Source organism: Lissotriton vulgaris, chromosome 1_1, assembly GCF_964263255.1.
Source record: "Lissotriton vulgaris chromosome 1_1, aLisVul1.2, whole genome shotgun sequence".
Lineage (NCBI taxonomy): Eukaryota > Metazoa > Chordata > Amphibia > Caudata > Salamandridae > Lissotriton > Lissotriton vulgaris.
Window position 1 is genome coordinate 1,921,881,575 of NC_141685.1, and position 18,945 is coordinate 1,921,900,519.

The window sequence follows — 18,945 nt, forward strand, 5'->3', positions numbered from 1 at the left end:
GGAGCACTATATAAAAAATTAAAAACATTAGTGCCCTTCCATTTCAGTTGCTATGTAGCAGTTTCGAGATGCTCTTACAGCTTCTCGCTGCTCATATGGGTGTAACTTCTGATATTTATCTGTCTCCATGGACTTCATTGCTTGATTTTACTTGTGAGACAACATTGGTCATTGAATGTCACTCATAGCTACACTGAAACTATGAACATGTCACACATAAGCAATCTCAAACCTTGGTAGATATGCTTCAGAGAGAGTCACAGTAGTCTGACTGTCTGTCTGAATCTGACAGACTGAGACTACTACTCCTCTCCGTCCGTGTCTCCGCTCCGCAGTGCAGCCTGCAGGTAAAAAAGCACAACTGCATTGACCTGGTGCAGACCATGCAGGCAGCCTGCTGCTATGTGGATTTAATAATCAGGAGGAGGTGCCTGCGCACAGATGCATTGTCTACTCCTCCGCCGCATTTGCACGCTACTCTTCAGTTCACCCTTAGGGTGGGGCCGATGGGTGACCAATTCACGCCGCATGCGCATTGGGCCTCGCACAATTAAAAGTGCACGTGACTGCCTGCATCCCAGATAACTGAGACAGAGAGGCAGAGGCACCGTGCGCAGGCCTGACCATGCGGCCATAATTAAATTATTTCTAGCCCCCCCCCCTTGTCTGCCGCCAGCAGCAGGTGAGTTTTTCCGTCCACTCCAGTCGTCGGCAATGAATGATCAATCATGGTGGGCAGTGGTGGAACTGGGCGAGCATTGCGCGCAGTGGTGAATTTGATTGTTTTTGTGAGCAGGGCAGAGGCAGTGTGGAGCGAGGTGGCCTGAGTTGCACGCTCACAGGACCGTTGCGGGCTGTGGCTGCAGGCAATAAATCACAATTTGTAATGATTAACATTTTTGACTTGATGCGCATGCTGCATGCGGCTGGGCTGCGATTAAAGTAGGAGAACGAAGGTAATGAAGGCTGGCTGCTTCGTTCATTCTCCTACTTTAATCGCAGCCAACTGTGATTGCTAGGCTTCTTGGGGGCTGCATGGGGCAGCCAACAAAAGTAATACAGGCCCAATTAATTTTTTTGCACATACCATCAGATTGGGGCCTAATCTGATGGTATGTGCAAAAATAAATAAAACAGAGCAAACATTATTTGGGGCACGGGCGCCCCCCCAGCCTCTCACTCACAAACTGGAGGCTCTGGTGCCGTCGGTCTTGTCTCAAGAGACTCACTCTCTGACTCCACTGCGCAGCGCAGAACTGGGATGAATCATTTCCACAGACAGGACCAGGCCATGGCTGTGGAGAGATATTCCCAGAACAGGAATCATTTTCACAGGCAGGAACAGGCCGGGGCTGAGGACATGTGTTCTCGTGACGTGGATAACTTCCATGGTGAGTAGCAAGCTAGGTCGGTGGAGAGATGTTCTTCTCTGGGACCAATTCTACGGTTTCGAGGTAACTTTGAGGACATTCCTTACCTCCACCTCCACAGTCTCTTCTGAGTTTGGCTCATGGTCATTTCTTGGCTTGGCTGTAGTGGTAAAGTTGTGGCTGTGGTACATGTGTCGCTTGATATAGCAAATGCAGTTGTGTTAGTCGTCGTTGTGACTGTGCCTTGTGCCTGATATATGAGTCTGTGTGTGTGTCTGGCTATGTTAAGTCTGGCTATGTTAGATGTTGTGACAGTGGTGTCTTTGGCAGCAACAGGTGTGTGCATGCCAGAGGTGTGTGTTTTGCTGTGATGTGGTCTCTGCTGCATCCATGTGCTGTATGGTGTCCATCACTGTCCATGCTGCATGTGTCATGACTTATGTGCTTTGAATCACTATAAGTCTTTGCTGTGGGTCCCTTTGTTTCCGTGCTGTATTTACGTCTGATTGACGCATGTGTTTGACTTGTATACCACTGTGCCATCATGTGTGTTGTTTATACATATTGATAGTAAGTAATTTATTAGATCAATTTATGATCATTTACATCACCAAGTAAAAATATACTCGTAAAAATACAATCTAGCAGAAACATTTTCAGCATCATTAATTTCAAAACTACTATACAAAAATAAAAATACATTTTATACTACGTCAATATTATACAAAGAGCTATACAAAAAAGACAATTGCAGTAGTTTCCAAACTACTTAATAGCCATGAGGAGAGTGGTTCTCTTGGGTAGCTAAAACTTTACTTACTTACATATTAATATATTTCTTGGGCTATAGCCGTATCACAGTTTTTCTGGCTGTGATGTGTATGTGTGTCTGTCACAGTGTGTACACTGTCTGTCTCTGTGTGATTGCATCCGTCTGGATCTTTGTGTCTAGCTACATTGTGTGCTAAAGTGGCACCATGACTGTGTCTGTCTCTGTGTCAGTGTCTAGTTGCTTGTCTGACAGAGTTTCCATGTGTAATTAAATGCCTGATTGCCCCTTGTTTGCCTTTCTGCAGTACGCGCTCTGGGGATAGGCAAAATGGGTGACTTCTTCACTGGTGGGGCGGTAAGCAGCTGGGAAATGATTCAGGAAAGGAATCCACTCATGTCGGCAAAGGCCAAATATCAATATCACCTTGCTAGACATACATTGCAATAGCTGCTGAGGAAGAATATGCTAGAACCACAGACTATGGAGGCCCATTCAATATTAATACAGTCAGGAACACCATCTAAACTAATCATTACATTTTACACTAGAGTGCTGGAAGCGCATAAGCCGGCAATACTGAAGGTACGGCTTGACTGGCAGCAGGATCTGGGTGGGCCCATCAGTGATAAGGACTGGCAATACTGCTGCGCCAGGACCTATGCCATTTCTCTAAATGGGCGTCAGAGGCTCATACACTTCAAGTTCCTACATAGGGCTTATTAAACACCTGAAAGACAATATCGATACAGGCTGTGAGAGGATTCGAGATCCAGGAGATGTGGGGAGGAAAATGAGGGCTGTATGTATACAGCCTGGCAATGTCCCGTAATATGTGAGTTTTAGTGTAAGATATTTAGGGAATTGGGATCTATAACGGGTGAAAAAGTAGAACCTGACCCAAAGATAGCACTGTTAGGGCATGACTTAAGTATCGGGAAATCCACCCGACCTCTAATGGCTTTTGGATTATTATTGGCTAAGAGACGCATGGCTATGCGATAGGGAGGGGCCCGACTCCCAAAAATAGAAGACTGGCACACAGACATGCTCTACTGTAATACACATACTGATGCATATAATGAGCTGCTGCCTCCGAATAGCAGACTCAAAAATTGTTGGGGCCCATACCAAAGATACCTAATAAGTAAGGAAACAGGAGTGGAGAGCAGTGTGGCTGATTAGGCAAATTGATAAATGTATAGTATAGCCTCGGATGAACTCAATAAGCAATAGACATAGCATCGCTCACCTGTGGACACCCCTTTCCAAACCCACAAATGCAGACACAAAGAGGTTCCGCAGAGATGCCACCGCGTTTCTATTACACCTGCAATTGTACATGCTAAATTACACAGGAGATTAATGATTAAAATGCGACAAATGGGAATTTACTATTGTTACTCAATTGTGACGTACTGTGTCAAATATCAAATGTTATATCTGTAGCACCTGTCAAGATATGAGCTTTTTCTAATGCTTAATAACAAAAAAATCATAAAAAGATATTTGGGGATATACAAATAATTTACTAAATTGGCAGGTATGGCAACTCTAAACTATACACAATTGTCTTTTTAAGTAGATTATACGTAACTGGGGTCAGTCAGAGATCCTCAGTCATTCGAGAGCTCAAAAAAGCAGACGTCAGAAGAAGGGACATGGCAAAAAGATGGACTCCCCACAATAATTTTGCATCTATACATGGAGTTCCAGGTATTTTTCATGGTTAACTGTTTGGGTGGAAGTCTCTGGGCTTAGGTGCTACAATTGTCAGGGTCCAATTGTGTTGTGGCACATTACAAGTTGTAGAATCACATTTCATCCATTCAACATGAGTTATTTTTCATGGTTAACTGTTTGGGTGGAAGTCTCTGGACTTAGGTGCTACAAGAAGGGACATGGCAAAAAGATTGACTCGCCACAATAATTTTGCATATTTACATGGAGTTCCAGGTATTTTTCATGGTTAACTGTTTGGGTGGAAGTCTCTGGGCTTAGGTGCTACAATTGTCAGGGCCCAATTGTGTTGTGGCACATTACAAGTTGTAGAATCACATTTCATCCATTCAACAAGAGTGTTTGGTCTTGAGAAGCACAAACACATGATTTAAAAGGGACCATTGTGGTTGGTTTTACTTAAAACAATATATTTCTATCCAAACTAAACCTTTTAGCAACATTAGGATAATGAAAGTCTGAGGGAAAAGATAGTGCTAGGCTCTAACCTAAAACACGCAGTTTGAATACAGGCATAAGTAATTGTGCTATATTAGGATTGTGATTTAGGATTGTAACTTATGAAGTGTGATTAAGAAAAGGATCTCTGTGACAAAATCAGTAACCCACTGACCTACCCACATAAAATGCACTTTAGTGATCTACATGTACACGTTCTTTGCCACAGGTATATTAACCTTCTTTGCTGCTTCAGGATGGGTGAAAACTGCTACTATACAAAACGCCGATCTTGTTCCAGCAGGAACATTATTCTAAAGATACACTGTGATTTCCTTAAGAGCCTTAGGAGACCAGAAACAGCGAGCTGTTATGCAGGCTCAGTCAGGGCTGTAAAATAAATTATATTTTCAAGTCCAGTGCTATTTAAATGACAGAGCTCGGCCCGCCGCGGCACCAGCCTGAGGTGAGCAGCCAGCAGCAAAGCTTCTAAAGGCTCAGTCAGGCTGTACATTTAAATTATATTTACAAGTTGTACAAGTAACACAGACCTTAGTGAGTCACGGCCAAGACGAGTCTCCGGCCGTCTCTTTGTAATGAAGATTGTGTGTGTGCAGACAGTCTCTCTGTCCGGTCGCTGCCTGCAGCATGAGGCTGGCACCAATTAACAGCCAGCACAGGCAGCAATGTGAGCAGTGCACGCCGTCACGCACGCACGCCCCCCTCATGAGTGACTACTTCCTGTCTCCAGACTCTCCACTAACGGCAAATCAAATGTATATTATTGCAGCAACATGTGAAACCATGTCAAGTGAATTCAGCCGCCGATGAGTGACTCACGTTACTTCATGGACCGAAAATCGGCCACAGCCACAGTACCGGTCCCCTGTCAGAAAACCGGCCCCCCACCCCCTCCAGTCTACCAGGGGATTGCCCGGTGCCCGCAATTATCAGTCCGGCCTTGGGTACCAGGCCTCGCTCCGCTCACTCACCACACTCTGGCCCCGCACATTCTGGCGTCGGCCTCATGCTTGGCACTGCGTCCTTGTAGGGCGTCGTTCTCTCTGCCCTTTAATCATCGGCGAGCCTTTGGTCCTCCTCTGTCACAACTCTGTGCATTCCCAGCAAGCTGCTCAGGTGTCTACGCTGCCTCCTCTCTTTTCGCCTTGCAGGCGTTTACTTGTATGAGGTCGCCACCTCCCACACGTCACTGTCGTTAGGCCTCTGTCCTGCTCAGAACCATGCAGTCTCTGTTTAGACTGTTTTTTTCAGGCACAATTGATTCCTTGTCTTTTCCTCTTGTTTACACTTCCCTGCTGGAACATTGAGTGTGAGAATCACCAGTAATTTGCTGGACAGGGACGACGATCTCAGGAGCGCTACTAACTGGCTACCATCTTGAAGTCAGGCAAGCTCCGCTCCCATGCACAAATATGATCTACACTTGTACAAAGAACAGATTGACATTAGAGTGAACGATTTTTATTCCACTGGAAACAGTTCAGTGCATTCCACATTCTTTAAGAGGTTCATTTTTTTAGCATAGCCGTAGAAACCAATCTAAATGTCAAACTTGGGTTGAAAACCCTGTTTTGCCAAAATGTCACAGAAAAATCCTTTTAAAACCAAAGTTGCTGTTGGTTTTGTGAAACCATATGAGACATGATTGAATGTTCAGATTATGATTACCTAGAAATACCATGGTTTGCATGAAGCATAGCTGAAGTTCTCCTGGCCTAATCCCTCTACCCTGAAGGAGCCAACAGTTGTTAGTTCCAAGGGACACCATGAAAAATAAATTCCTAGGCAATATAATTAAATGATACTCCTCATTCTATATATACTAAAAATGAACTCAGTGTAACGGTCAAATTACAGAAATGCAAAATAGTTTTAATGACAAGTATTCAATGTTGTAGTTACCTTATTACATTGGTAGGTTATTAACACAATTGTACTCACAGAATTATTTTTTTCAAAACTTATTGTAAGATTTGAAAGAAAAAAAATTATATTATCAATTTATCAGGGGGTCCTTGTTACTCACATGAGAGTTAGTTCAAATGGAGCCACCACAAAATGCTTGGGTGTGGATAGGGGTTTGGAAGGGAGCAAGTAAGTCCCATGCCCTCCTCAGATTTGCTTGTGAAGGGCCCTAATGGAACATTTTTATCTTTTAAGCTGGGAGAATCACCTCAATCTTTAGAAGACAAAACACTCTTCTGGGCTCGTGAGAAAGTATGCTGGAAGGAGAGGAAGTTTGTTGATCCTTAGCAGGAGCGACTGGACTAGCTTTAGGTGAGGGATTATGAAAGAAGCGAGGTAAAGGTGAATGAATATTCCACAATGTCGCGCTTATTAGATAAGAGTGTCTGTCTTGAAATTGTCTCCATACTGAACAGCTTTAAAGGGGAAAGCCTGATACTTTCAGTTTGAATAGCTGAATTGTCTTCACCATTCGCTAGCTGTTTTACTACTTAAATTGCCATGTGTGACCTAGTCCCAGGAGAAAGCTGACTGGAACCAAGGCAGACTGAAACACTTCGATGTATGCTGCTCTGAAGTTCCTGTTTTTTTACATACCAGGTTGGGAGAGATATTGGATCTTCGGGGCTAAAGGGTTGGTTTGAGTGGTGGCCCTAGGCTTTTGTTAACCCTAGTAGTACAGAGAAGCCTGCTCTTCCCCGCGGCACTTCTCTTGTGCAACTTGAGACTAAAGAGTTTTCTGGTACATAGTATGTTGTGACATTCCAGAAGAATAACCAATGAAACAATTAAACCTGGAAATCTTGCCAGTTCCTGCAAAACTTCTCCTTTGTGTCTGGGAAGCGCAGAAGGTCCTGTGGAGGAAGAGAACGGAGACCTGATGCTGGTGCAGTGACATCCCGGTATTCAGTTTGAATTACACATTTTGCAGTGAACGTGAACTGAAGTTACGAGATGCCCTGCTGGAAGTTGATCTTGTTGAATTGTATCATAGGACATTTTTCTTAAAGCTTGGTAACATTTGGAAACTGGAAAATAAATGTACCAAACCTTGTTTATAGTTGCTGCTTGGAGAAAAGGTCGTCTTTTGAGCACTGGGAAAAAGTACCAAGCATACTTAAAAAAGATGTGACTTCAGCAGCCACCTCTTAGCAGTTTGTACACTGAGAGCTTTTTTGTAATGTTTGATGCTACAGAGGGGCTTCTCAATAGAAGTATTCAACCTTGAGAAACCCTTCTCTGGCAAAGTGCATTCTTGCTCCACGGGCAGGTTTTCAATCCACAGAGCTTGAATGTAGAGCTTTTGACCATGACTTACCTTCAGCTTTTACCCAGTCAGAGTGGTATTTTGGATTTGTTGTGCACGCAGCCGTGGTCCATGCAGGAAACAGCGGTGGGACCGTGTAAGGGGGATTTCGAAGGACGATGCAGAGGGAAAATTGATTATTTATTTAATTTTCCCTCAGCATCGTCCCTCGAAATCCCCCCCTCCCTGGCCCCACCACCCCACCACTGTTACCAGCAAGGACTGCGGCTGTGTACTTGTACCATGTGCTTTTTTCAAGGGAAATGATTGATTATTGTACTAGAACTTCTTCGCAGATCTCAGTTCACCTTTTAGGAGTTTGAGCTATGTTTTAGCTCTGAAACTGCTCACATCAAGATTGGGTTCTCTCCTTCCCATAGCCACAGCTTAGCTATCAGATTTCCTACAATTATCACATCAGCTCCATTAGAAGTTCTTTTCACAGAAAAGCGTGCAGAAAATGTACTATTACACTTGCATTACTTAAATGCAGGGAGAACAGTTTTCATTCGGTTATCTTCTCCTAACTTCTTTTCACATCAAATGTATTAGCTTTAAAATAGAAGGAAATGCATCAATACATTTTCGTATTCTGGATTATTGTCTGAGTTATTTTATTCATTTGGCCCAGTAGAATATCTATAGTTTTCTACTGCCTTTGTGACATGTACAACTATGACTTGATATCTTACTGACTGGACAGGCGAAAATATACATCAGACATTAGTTTATCAAATTGCTCAGCTAAAAAGTAATGCAGTGGTAGCATCAAGATTTAAAAAAAATTCAAGTTAAATATGATATGTAAGATATTTAAGTGAAAACTTGTAATTACCTCAAATCTAAAATTACAATCAAGACTTTATCTTTTATGCAAATTAAATATTTAGATACTTTTAGCCCATAGGTAAAACTTTACATGAAACCCACTCATTACGATACTTCCCTCTAGATAGCCAAGCTGACCAAATGTGTGTTGCTGCTGTGTATATCTGTTAGACCTGTAGCATAGTGACAAAGCACTGAAATAGTTCATGGTGCCATAACAAGGGAACTAACCATCTCCTACGAGGGTCGGTTGACTTTGTGTAAAAGAAAAAAAGTGCAAAATAGTTTAATTGTGCGCACCATGCAGCCACCAGCAGCATTGCTGTTCTCTTCATTCCATACGACAGTGTATACATGCACCAGAAGCATTCAAAGACAAAGCTTTAACATACCATGTGCAGTGTGTCTCTGCTGTGATTCTAGAAAGGATTCAAAACATGACTCCTTCTCTTTCTGTAGGGACCTGGTTAAAAACAGTTCCATTCCTTACCGGTAACTTTACCTGGTCTTTTCTTTTTTTTTTTTATTTCAACAGATTTTATTAGAAAAAAAGTTCAGGGAAAATAATCTCTAGAATTCTTCCTGAAGTCCCAAAAGTCGATCTCACTTAAGATTATTTCAACGTGGAGTAGCCATTGGCACCTTCTGTTTCTAAAAATCAGGCTGGCACAGTACTATTCTGGGCGAGGTTTGCTACTGAGTTTCACCCCAAGTTGTATCGAGCATAAATACATTATATAGATAATACCATTCATATGATTCATACTGCCCTGGAGCCTTAATAAGGGTAAAGGGAATCCAGGTATCAACTGTAGTACTGATCTCATAAACACAATTTCTGTTCTTTTCAATGTGTGCTGCTGTATTAGTCACACCCTACAGTTCAGCTCCATGCATCGCTGCTAGACAGAAACAGGGGCTGCCCTCAGTAAGAAATCACCATGCACCATTCTGCATGCATCATATAGTCCTGATTGCTGCATAATGCCACTTATAAGGTCCTGTTCCGGTTTTGCAGCTGAAGAAGGCCCCAGCGAGCAAGAAGGTATTTCTTCTTGCAGTGTCCAGAAAAGTCTGTGACCCAGACAGTCCAAATTAAAAATACACTCTAGACAGACGCCCTCGAGGGAAATTCTGCGTTTGAAATAACACCATGGATTTATAATCATGAATTTGGGTTTTAGCATTTACTGTGAATATCTTTTTGGAGCACATACCTCAAAGCTCCCCAGCAATGGCTGCATAGATGGTTCAATTAGTCTTAGTGTCACAGCATCATCTGCAAAGATCAAGCTTACAACTTGTTCACCTTGGTGCATCGAAGCTGAGGTTAGCAACATATCCACTTGCACATCATTCATTTACAAGTTGAAGACTCGAGGGGCCAGTACACAGCCCTGCTGAGCCCCCAGGTGTATTCTGGATTTCTTTTGTGGTCTCTCCTTGACCTCCACATCTGACCCTGACTACTGATTGTGTGTGCAGATGCTGGGAAGCAGTAGCAAACACTTGGAATGCCCTTTGTTTCCTAGGATTGCAATAGGTGGGTATAATCCATGAAGTCAATCGCCCTTTACAAATCAATAAAGGTCATGATCAAAGGGACAATTCTTTGCTGACCGTATTTTACACTTACCAGATATAGCCTAAAGACCTGCAGACGGTGCCTGCTCCTCGTCTGGGCCCGACATGGTGGTTGATCAATACACTATTACTACCGGCCCACTCCTGAATACGACTGAGAAAACCCTTACCATAGATCTTTTCAGCTTCATTCAACAAGATAACCGGTCATCAGTTGCAGGATTGGATCACTTGCCCGTCTGAAATATTGGTCCAATAATTGCAGAGCTCCGGAAATCCAGTAGGAAGCTACTTATTATAACTTTATTGGATGCATGAGCGAGGACTGGTGACCACGGGTGTAGCGAACTTTCACTGCTGTTTGTGTAACCAGCACACAGGCTCTTGACGTTCTGCTGTGCCGATTACATATTACTAAAAGGTGCAATCTGCTACGGTGTAATCTCTAGAGCACTAAACTTAATGGCACTAAGCAGTGTGAATGTTGTTTGTGCCAGACAAACAAAGTTGTCAAAATTGTTACTGGAAATGCCACTTTTTCTCATCATGCAATGCTTGGAAGGCTCACAGCTGCAGTGAAGGAAGGTTGATTGCATGTCAGCAGGGAAGGAAGGAAGATCTTTTTAAAGTCTGTAAGGCTTAAAGGAAGACAGGTTTGAAGGGAAATGCTGAGGACTGTGGGAAGAAGAATACTGTATCCTGAAATGCAAATCTGAATGGGAGCCTGGAAAATAAGCACTGATGACAAGACTTAACAAGAGGGTTGACTTCGACCTCCGGAGAAGAATAGATAGCTCTGAGGGAACAATGATAAATAGCCATTGACGTCAGTCTTGGAACTAGAATCTACTTTATCATTGGGAGCAAGTGTTGAGTACTACGGATGCAAACCAACATGCAACATCCAAATTCACCCTTTGCTAAAAAAAACACATGCCTGAAAAGAGACTGTCCAGAAACAGCCCAGAATCCGAAAGCCCATGAGCATAAAGAGAACCATGACAATCACCTTCAATAGGAACTTGTTAAGGTCTTTCCCTACCACCATTAGTCATCAGATGGGCTTATGAGTGGAAGGAATGACTGGTGCACTGCTTCCAATGTACATCGTTTATTGTTCTTGTAGGACCCTCCTCATATTTAGATGCTGCAAATGTAATAATGCCAATGTACGCATCCAATATCTAGCTCCATGCTCCATCCTCACCATGCCTCCCAGTCCTATGTTTTTTTTCCAATTTGAGGGATATCTTGAGACTGTAATACGGACCAGTTTCTGCTGGTCTTGCATATTAATTCAGAAAACATTGCCTGGTTTCCCTGAAGTTTACAAAGTACCCAGACTTTACGTGCCAATATTTATCTTTTTGCAGCTTGAATCTTTAGGGTGAGATAGGACAAGGCAGGCAAGGTCAGTCTATTCAAGTGTCGCAACTTGTAAGAGAGGATGCAAATGATAAGAGAATGCGGTAAGAAAGCAGTGATAAAATGCTGCTCATATCTGCATATCTTGATATAATGAAACTGTTTTTCAATCATTTCTGTTGGCCCATTTGTTATTTAAAATGTCTTTTTTTAGTCTGCATAAAGTTCAGGGCATAGCAGATAATGGACATCATATTTAGTTTGTAAGCGAAATAAGTTCAGGGTCCCAAAGTTTTTGTTGGTTGACCTCTGCTGGCTCACCCGAATACCAAGTCTATCTAGTCTTGATTTTGCCTCCTGCCTCTTTCTTCCATTACCCTACACTTTCTGTTTCTTTAATTCACTATTGCTGCCTCTTTTTCATCACTGCTATCTTTATCATGGTTTATCTATCTTTTTCTAACTTGTTTCTCTCTTTTCTTCCATTCTCTCTCATGATCTCGGAACAAATTCTGATGATGACAATTTTTCTCCACTCTCAGAAGATTGGGCCGGTGCCCAACCCTTTTAAATGTCCGCGCAAAGAAAGCGCTGGCAACACATTCCCCACAAATCTGTCAAATGCTTTCTCAACCTTGTGCAAGTGTGCTTCTGCAATTTGCTAATTAAAACAATAACTGGCACTGACCGCATACCTAAAAGCATAGAGCCTCCTTCAGGACCCATGCTACTCCAGGTAGACTTGCATTGTAATGAAAAAAAGTTTTTTAGTCTTAAATATTTCGAACTGTAGGTAGACAATTGACACCTCAATGGCACACCCACATATTGGGTGCTTTGGGGATGATGTTAACCTCAAATCATGAAGCTATATGTCGAGAAACAAGGTTTAAAACAATATCTCCGAATACAGACAATAAAGAAAGCCTGGTTCAAAAGGGAGTTCTACAGTTTTATTTAGAAAAACCACAAAGTTTTATTACAAAAAAATCAAAGGTGCTATGCAGAAATAGTAAAATGCAGATGCAGCAATAATCTAATTTAAATGCACAGAGGCATTAGTATAAAGGCTCTAAATAATAGGAACATTGCAGAGTAATAGGCAAAATCAGAACTAGACTAAGCGTCAAATGTGTTGCAAGATCAGTAAGAAATCAGACAGCATCTCTAGTAGAAGGCAAGAAGTATTAACCCCAAATTCAATAGTTTATGTAGCTAATTCTTCCATAAGAAAGCTTTGCAAATGTAAAGTCAGTATGGTTTCAGCATGGATTTACATTTTCATCAAATCATATCATAGGATTGCGAATCGTCGGACAACACTAAAACAGTAGCTCGATTGCCCTGCATGGTTTCAGAACAAACTACTTACATGACAAACAGTGAAACATGAATGAATGCAATACTGCGTGCAATTGGAAGTAGCAGGCTCTCTTTGAAAGCAGTGTCATTCAGAAATACCCAAATCCACATCTTGCTGTAGTGGTTTCAGGCAGAAATATAAACAGAGAGTAAACATGATACAAAATTCAAATTGTACGAGATGGGGATGAGGTCTGTTTGGCATAAGCCAAAAAAACACGTCTTAACAAGTTTTCTCAATTGTAATAACTTAATTGAATTCAAGTTTAGATTAATTGCTCTGAATATTATTAATAATGCGCATTTTGATTTTAACACACAAAAGCTCGGCAGTGAACAGGCTTTCATGCTGAATTAGCTATACTGCTGCTTTATCATCTCGTTAATGGTCATGGAACAAAGTACAAATAAATAAGCACGTTCACAAAAGATCAGCAAGACAGTTTTAATGTTTTTGGTATTAGAAGCACTAACCAATGAACAATGTCACAATATCTCAAATCCACAGGAGACTTCATAAAGCAAAGCAACATTCTACAATGCCTATTGTTTGTTGTTAGTCTGAGTCTGGGACTGGGTATAGAGAACAGCATTTCGTCTCTTTCCGGGAGGGCCTCTTCTTCAAGACAAGAAGGTCGCATCCCTCTACCTTCCAAAGGATGCTTTAAACATGTGGATATTTTAGGGATGCCCTGTCGCCTAAAACGCTTGAAAGAACCTGCCATAGATGCGTTTACAAATTAATGGGATTTCATCCTACCGGTGTGCGGGTCTATCGTCCTCACTCCGGTGTGATTTCTGCGTTCCATCCATGCGTTGGTAATGTATGTCGTTTATTAAGATGGCGGGTCTGCAATTATAGATATGTGTACCCTCGAGACACGGAGGTAGGGGTGGGGAACAAAGCGAAATGAGAAACGTGACGTAGACAGACGCACGCTGCAAGGGAGGAACGAGGAGAGAGCCTAAAGTACAGACAAGTGTGGCGCGTGAGCCTGTGCCTGCGAAGCTGCCTCTGCCCGCCTTTTACTTCTGTAACTCCTCTCAAGCACTTCTGAGGAAACATTGGTACCTGCGGTTGCAGCCAGGATTGCTTCCAGGAGCTATGAAGTGGCTGAAGGCTGTGCGCTCTCTCATGCCTCAGAGCCGGAGCGCTCCTTCAAGCCCATGTGACAGTCCCAGCCTCCAGCCCAAAGGGGAGATGTCAGCGAAGCAGGTGAGTCGTGTAGGCATGTCGGATGTGCGCTCCTGGGCTTTGTTTCTGCCATGTTCCATTGTCTGTAAGCTCGCTCTAGCCAGGCCACTTCGTTTCACACGTGCATCGAGTGGTCTCATTGTAGTCGGTGCAAAATGTGAGTTAGTCAAAAGTTACGGCTATTTCCCCGTCCTCGATGGTTGTTTACTTTTAACAGAGAAGTGCATTATTTTCCTCGTGAAAGCGCTGAGATGCATACATTGGTAGATGATGGCATGTGATGTTTGCATTTCTTCACGCGCTCTGGATCGAGTTGTGTGCGCGTGCAGTGTAGTGGCAGCGTCCCAGGTGGCACGTGTCTGGAGGCGGCCGATCATTCTTCTGCAGTGGGCCCGGCCCCAACTCATGAATTTTAACGCTGCTGGAGATGCATTGTGATACAGCTGAAGGCACACAAGTAATTAAAGGATTTCTTGTGCCTTTGGCTCCCCGCACTTCTCGAGGGGTCGCTGTCTTTTGACTTGACGGTGGCGTCTCGAGCATCTTAAACAATGCGCCTGTTAGACATTCCCTCAGCACCGCCAGGCTGCATACCCTGCACAGTAAAGCAGGGTTCTATGCCAAAGCACAACATATCATCTGCCAGCTCTTCCTTTATGCATGCTGTGTCACTGCATACACATTAACACAACCTTTCTGTAAGCCTACCCTGATGTATGTGTCTTCTGCACCACTAAATTCTGTTGGCACATTTCCTAAATAGGATCCCACACTGTCCCATGGCACCTGGAAAGAAAGGTTTGAAGTGACAGTGAGGTTCTCAAAGCTGGACCTGAACATCTGCAACTGCATCTGTTCTGTGGAAGCCAATCACCGCGGACATCACCATCGCTATGTAAGCTGTAAAATAACTGTAGCTGTCAAACTTGGACTTGGGATACAGGAATGGAAATCGATTTGTAGTTACCCTACTGTAAGAACATTTCCAGGTTGCTTAATAATGCAATACCAATCCTTGCATTGTTCAGAAGTTATGGACTCACTAGCAAAGCGTCTATTGCACGCTGCCATATTTAAAATAATACATAACACATTTTAATTGTCATCACCGTACAAAAATAGGTATAGAGGAGAGGTGTGGTGCAGAGGCCAGAGCAGCTGACTCTGGAGCACCGGGCTCACGGTTCGATGCCCAGCAAAGGGGGCAGCTCACTCCACCAGTGCTTAATTTGTAAACCAATACCTGCCAGGGCTCTTGTTGGAAGGCCACTGCAGCTTGCACCACACATTGCCGCTGCCAGCCGGCAATGACAATACAAACACAGCTACTAACCATCACATGCACCTGTTGTTGTCTAATACCTAAAGTAGCCAGACAGTGCCACCCTGTGACAGACCGTTATAAGCCCCTGTGCTGGCAATTGGGTGCCTGTGCTGAGCACCAGAAAGCACCAGCTCAAATTAAGCACTGCCAGCACCATGTGACTCTGGGCAATAGCTTGCTTAACCTTCCAGACGGCCCCCAGTGCCTTGAGACCCATAGGGGTGATTTGTTTGCACTTTACAAATACTGGGTTATTATTATTATTCATTTAGGAAAATATCATACTTTAATTCAAAGGTCATCCCAGTGCACTGTTCTGTGGTAATGTGTTGATTTACCATGAATCTAAATTATATGTTGATTGAGTTGGGGTGACTTTTCATGTCTAAGGCTGTCAAGCTGTAATATGATATGCCACTTAAAATAATTTGTTAGTAGGTTTTGTATTCTTGTTATTTTATTTGTTATAGTTTTTAATGCATTTGCCCCTGCTCCCATAGCCTGTGTTTTCATTTGTTGGAAGAACTTTTTGGATGTCCCCCGTTTGCTGTATTTGTCTTGCTTTTTGTTTGAGCACATTGCACCTATCCAGATTTCAAAATGCTATACAAGTGAATGTAATAAGATGAGTATAGAAAGTAAGCATATCTGGAAGATCTATCTTAACATTTGACCACACAATTGCAAAGACAAGTTTAAAAAAAATCAGTGCATGAAACAGATTAACCCCTTCGCCGCGGGGCTAATTCCCCCGCGATGTGGGGGGCAAGGGGGCTGTGCGCGCCGCCGCGGTACTCGCGATGGGCTCAGCTCGTCACGCAGCACGGGTGCGCTGTGCTCATGACGAGCTGAGCTCATCATGACCAAGCCCGTTTGATGAAATGCCCAGCACAGCAGGAGAATTATCTCTCCGTGGGTCTTCCGCAACGGTCATGACAAGCTCAGCTCGTCATGAGCACAGCGCCACTGTGCCTCATGACGAGCTGAGCTTGTAATGAGCACCTAATGGGTTAATAGCACTTCAAAGTTATTTGCAAAAGAAGGACTGGTGAAACACTTAGTGTAGCCATACCAGAAATGATGTGCGAAACATTTTACATAATAGGAACAGAAAAAACAGTGATCTAAAAACAATTAAGAGAATAAGAAAAGATTACAGTAAAGGAAGTAATGAAAACCTGTAGAAAATGTAGGAATATCTGTCTGATTATTGATAGTTATAGGAAGTTGGCTCTCTTTATAGTGTACGAAAAAGAAGTACATGGTGCACAGAGTCCAGTGGGTCCCCAATTGGCTTACAGAGGATAAAGTAGAAAATACTAACACTCTCTTTTGTGGTAGTGTGGACGAGCAAATAGGCTTATCTGAGGGTAGTGCTAAGCGTTTGTTGTATTCACAGAGGCAATAAATAAGACACACACCCAAAGAATAAATCCGAGACTAAATCAGAAAAATAACACTTATTTTTATATATGGTTCAACACCAAGAACTTCATTCAAAGCTAAGTACTGTTTTCAATAGCAATGCATACAGGTAAATAAAGCTTTTAACCCCTCCCCTGCTGATGACGGAACCGCTCCGTCATCAGCCGCGGTGGCGCTGTGCTGATGACGGAGCGGTTCCGTCATGGCCCGCCCGATGCTCCTGCGCGGCGAATTCCGCGCCTCGTGTGAGCGTTCAATTGAGCGGGCGGGGCCATGACGGAACCGCTCCGTCATAAGCACAGTGCAACCGACGCTGGTGGCGGAGCGGTTCCGTCACCAGCATGCACGCGCCGCATTTCCACCCCGCCCCCTTAGCACTGCGGCGGAATAGCCGCCGCAGTGAAGGTGTTAAACTCATACACCTTTACACACAATGCAATCCTATGAAAGGAAAAGTCAGAGATACATAAACATAGGTGCTGTCTGTTTCGCGGGTTCACATTCAGGGTTTAGAGTTGTAGTGTTCCTAGGTTCAAAGTACTACCACAAGTTCTTCTGGAACTGCTCGAGTTCTACAGGGAGTAGGGTGCTGCTTAAGTTGGTAACTGGCACATTACAGAGAAGGAGGGGCACCCAGAAACAGGCTGCACAGGGGTACTTGGTGACAAGTCTGAGAGCTCCCACATGGGAGCTTGGGTCGCAATGCGTCTCAGAGCAAAGAGGCACAGCTGGTTCATCGGGACTCGTTAGGTCAGCTGGGCTGGGAGCTCAAAGATGTTCCTCACCGTCAGGTACAAGCAGCTGGCAGGGGCAAAATGAAGGCAACTGGGCCACTTATGAAGTGGGTCTCAGTGATGCTGTTGTCCCTCAACAGATGCTTGGTTCGGGTGCAGTGGGAATTCGGACTGGACTCTCACTGTTGGTATTTGGTGAAGGGCGTCCAGTACCCCAGGGGATGGTGCTGTATGACTTCTGATGGTCTCAGTGTCTTCATACTCGGTGAGGAGATAGATCTCAGCTTCCTGAGCATGAGTACCTTTTCCTGGTCATCTGCAGCATCAGTCGGGCTGGATAGCTGCAAAGCAGTGGTCAGGACTCTGATTGTCGGCGCCTGTGGACAGCAGGAGAGTAGCTCCATTACTCCAAGGAAGACAGAAAGACAATGACTGTCTATTCAGAAGTGATATATTAAGAGGTGGGAGCATAACAACACGTTCCTTTTAAATCTCAAATCAGCAACTTTGAGGAACCCGATCTCACATGGAAATTGTAAAACCTTCCATTGCTTGACCACACACAGGTGCCCTGTTTGGCTTTCCGGATAAATAGTCCCTGTTCAGACCCCTGTTCTCATGCTCAGATGCACCTGCGCTCTTTGTTTAAAAATGTAATGTTGCAAATCTGATCTTCTCTGGCTTCCCCTATCTAACTATTTATCTTCTCTTTCCTCCGTCTAATTATTATACCCTCTTCTCTTCTTCTCTTTCTTTCTCTCTTTCCCTTCTCCTCTCTTCCTACTTCTATCTTTCTTTTCTAGCTTTCTTTTCTAACTTCCTTTCTCCCCTCCCCCCTCTTACTCCTAATTGATTTAATATTCATAGTCATTCTATATCATCTTTGTTACTTTCTTTGACTGATATATATGACTTGTTATCATTATCTTGTATGTTCTTAAAACAAAATAAAAATTTCTTAAAATGAAAAATGTAATGTTGCCTTGGTAGTTTGTTTCTGATTAAGACAATGTTGTTCTCTTGTTCATCCTAATGTTTGCAGTTGGTGGGCATTCACACTCCTTTTTGAGCCTGGAACTTTTTCAACACCACACTCTGACCCACAGCAAGAGATAGAAAAGGGAGAAGAAAATGAAGAGAAAGTTAGGGAAGCAGTGACAAAAGATCATAGGGGTGAAATAACTAGCAAGAAAACCACCTGGACCCTGTATTTTTTCACTTATACGCATTACCAACTGCCTTTAGGCACGTTTGCACTTCATAGCATGGTTGGTTTGCATACACAGCGAATAAAGTCTTCAACATATTCCCCAGTGCTCCTAACTTTACAACAAAGGATGTGAAACCTGAGAGAAATTAAGTGATATGCATGGGCTTACACGATGAGGAATCAAAATTGTAACTAGAATTCCCTTCACAGTTTCCCCCAGTTTAAAAGTTTTACCAGATACCCTGATATACATACCTCACTAGTTTGTGTGTTGCGTTACACTCACAGTGACAGACTGTACATTAGTAC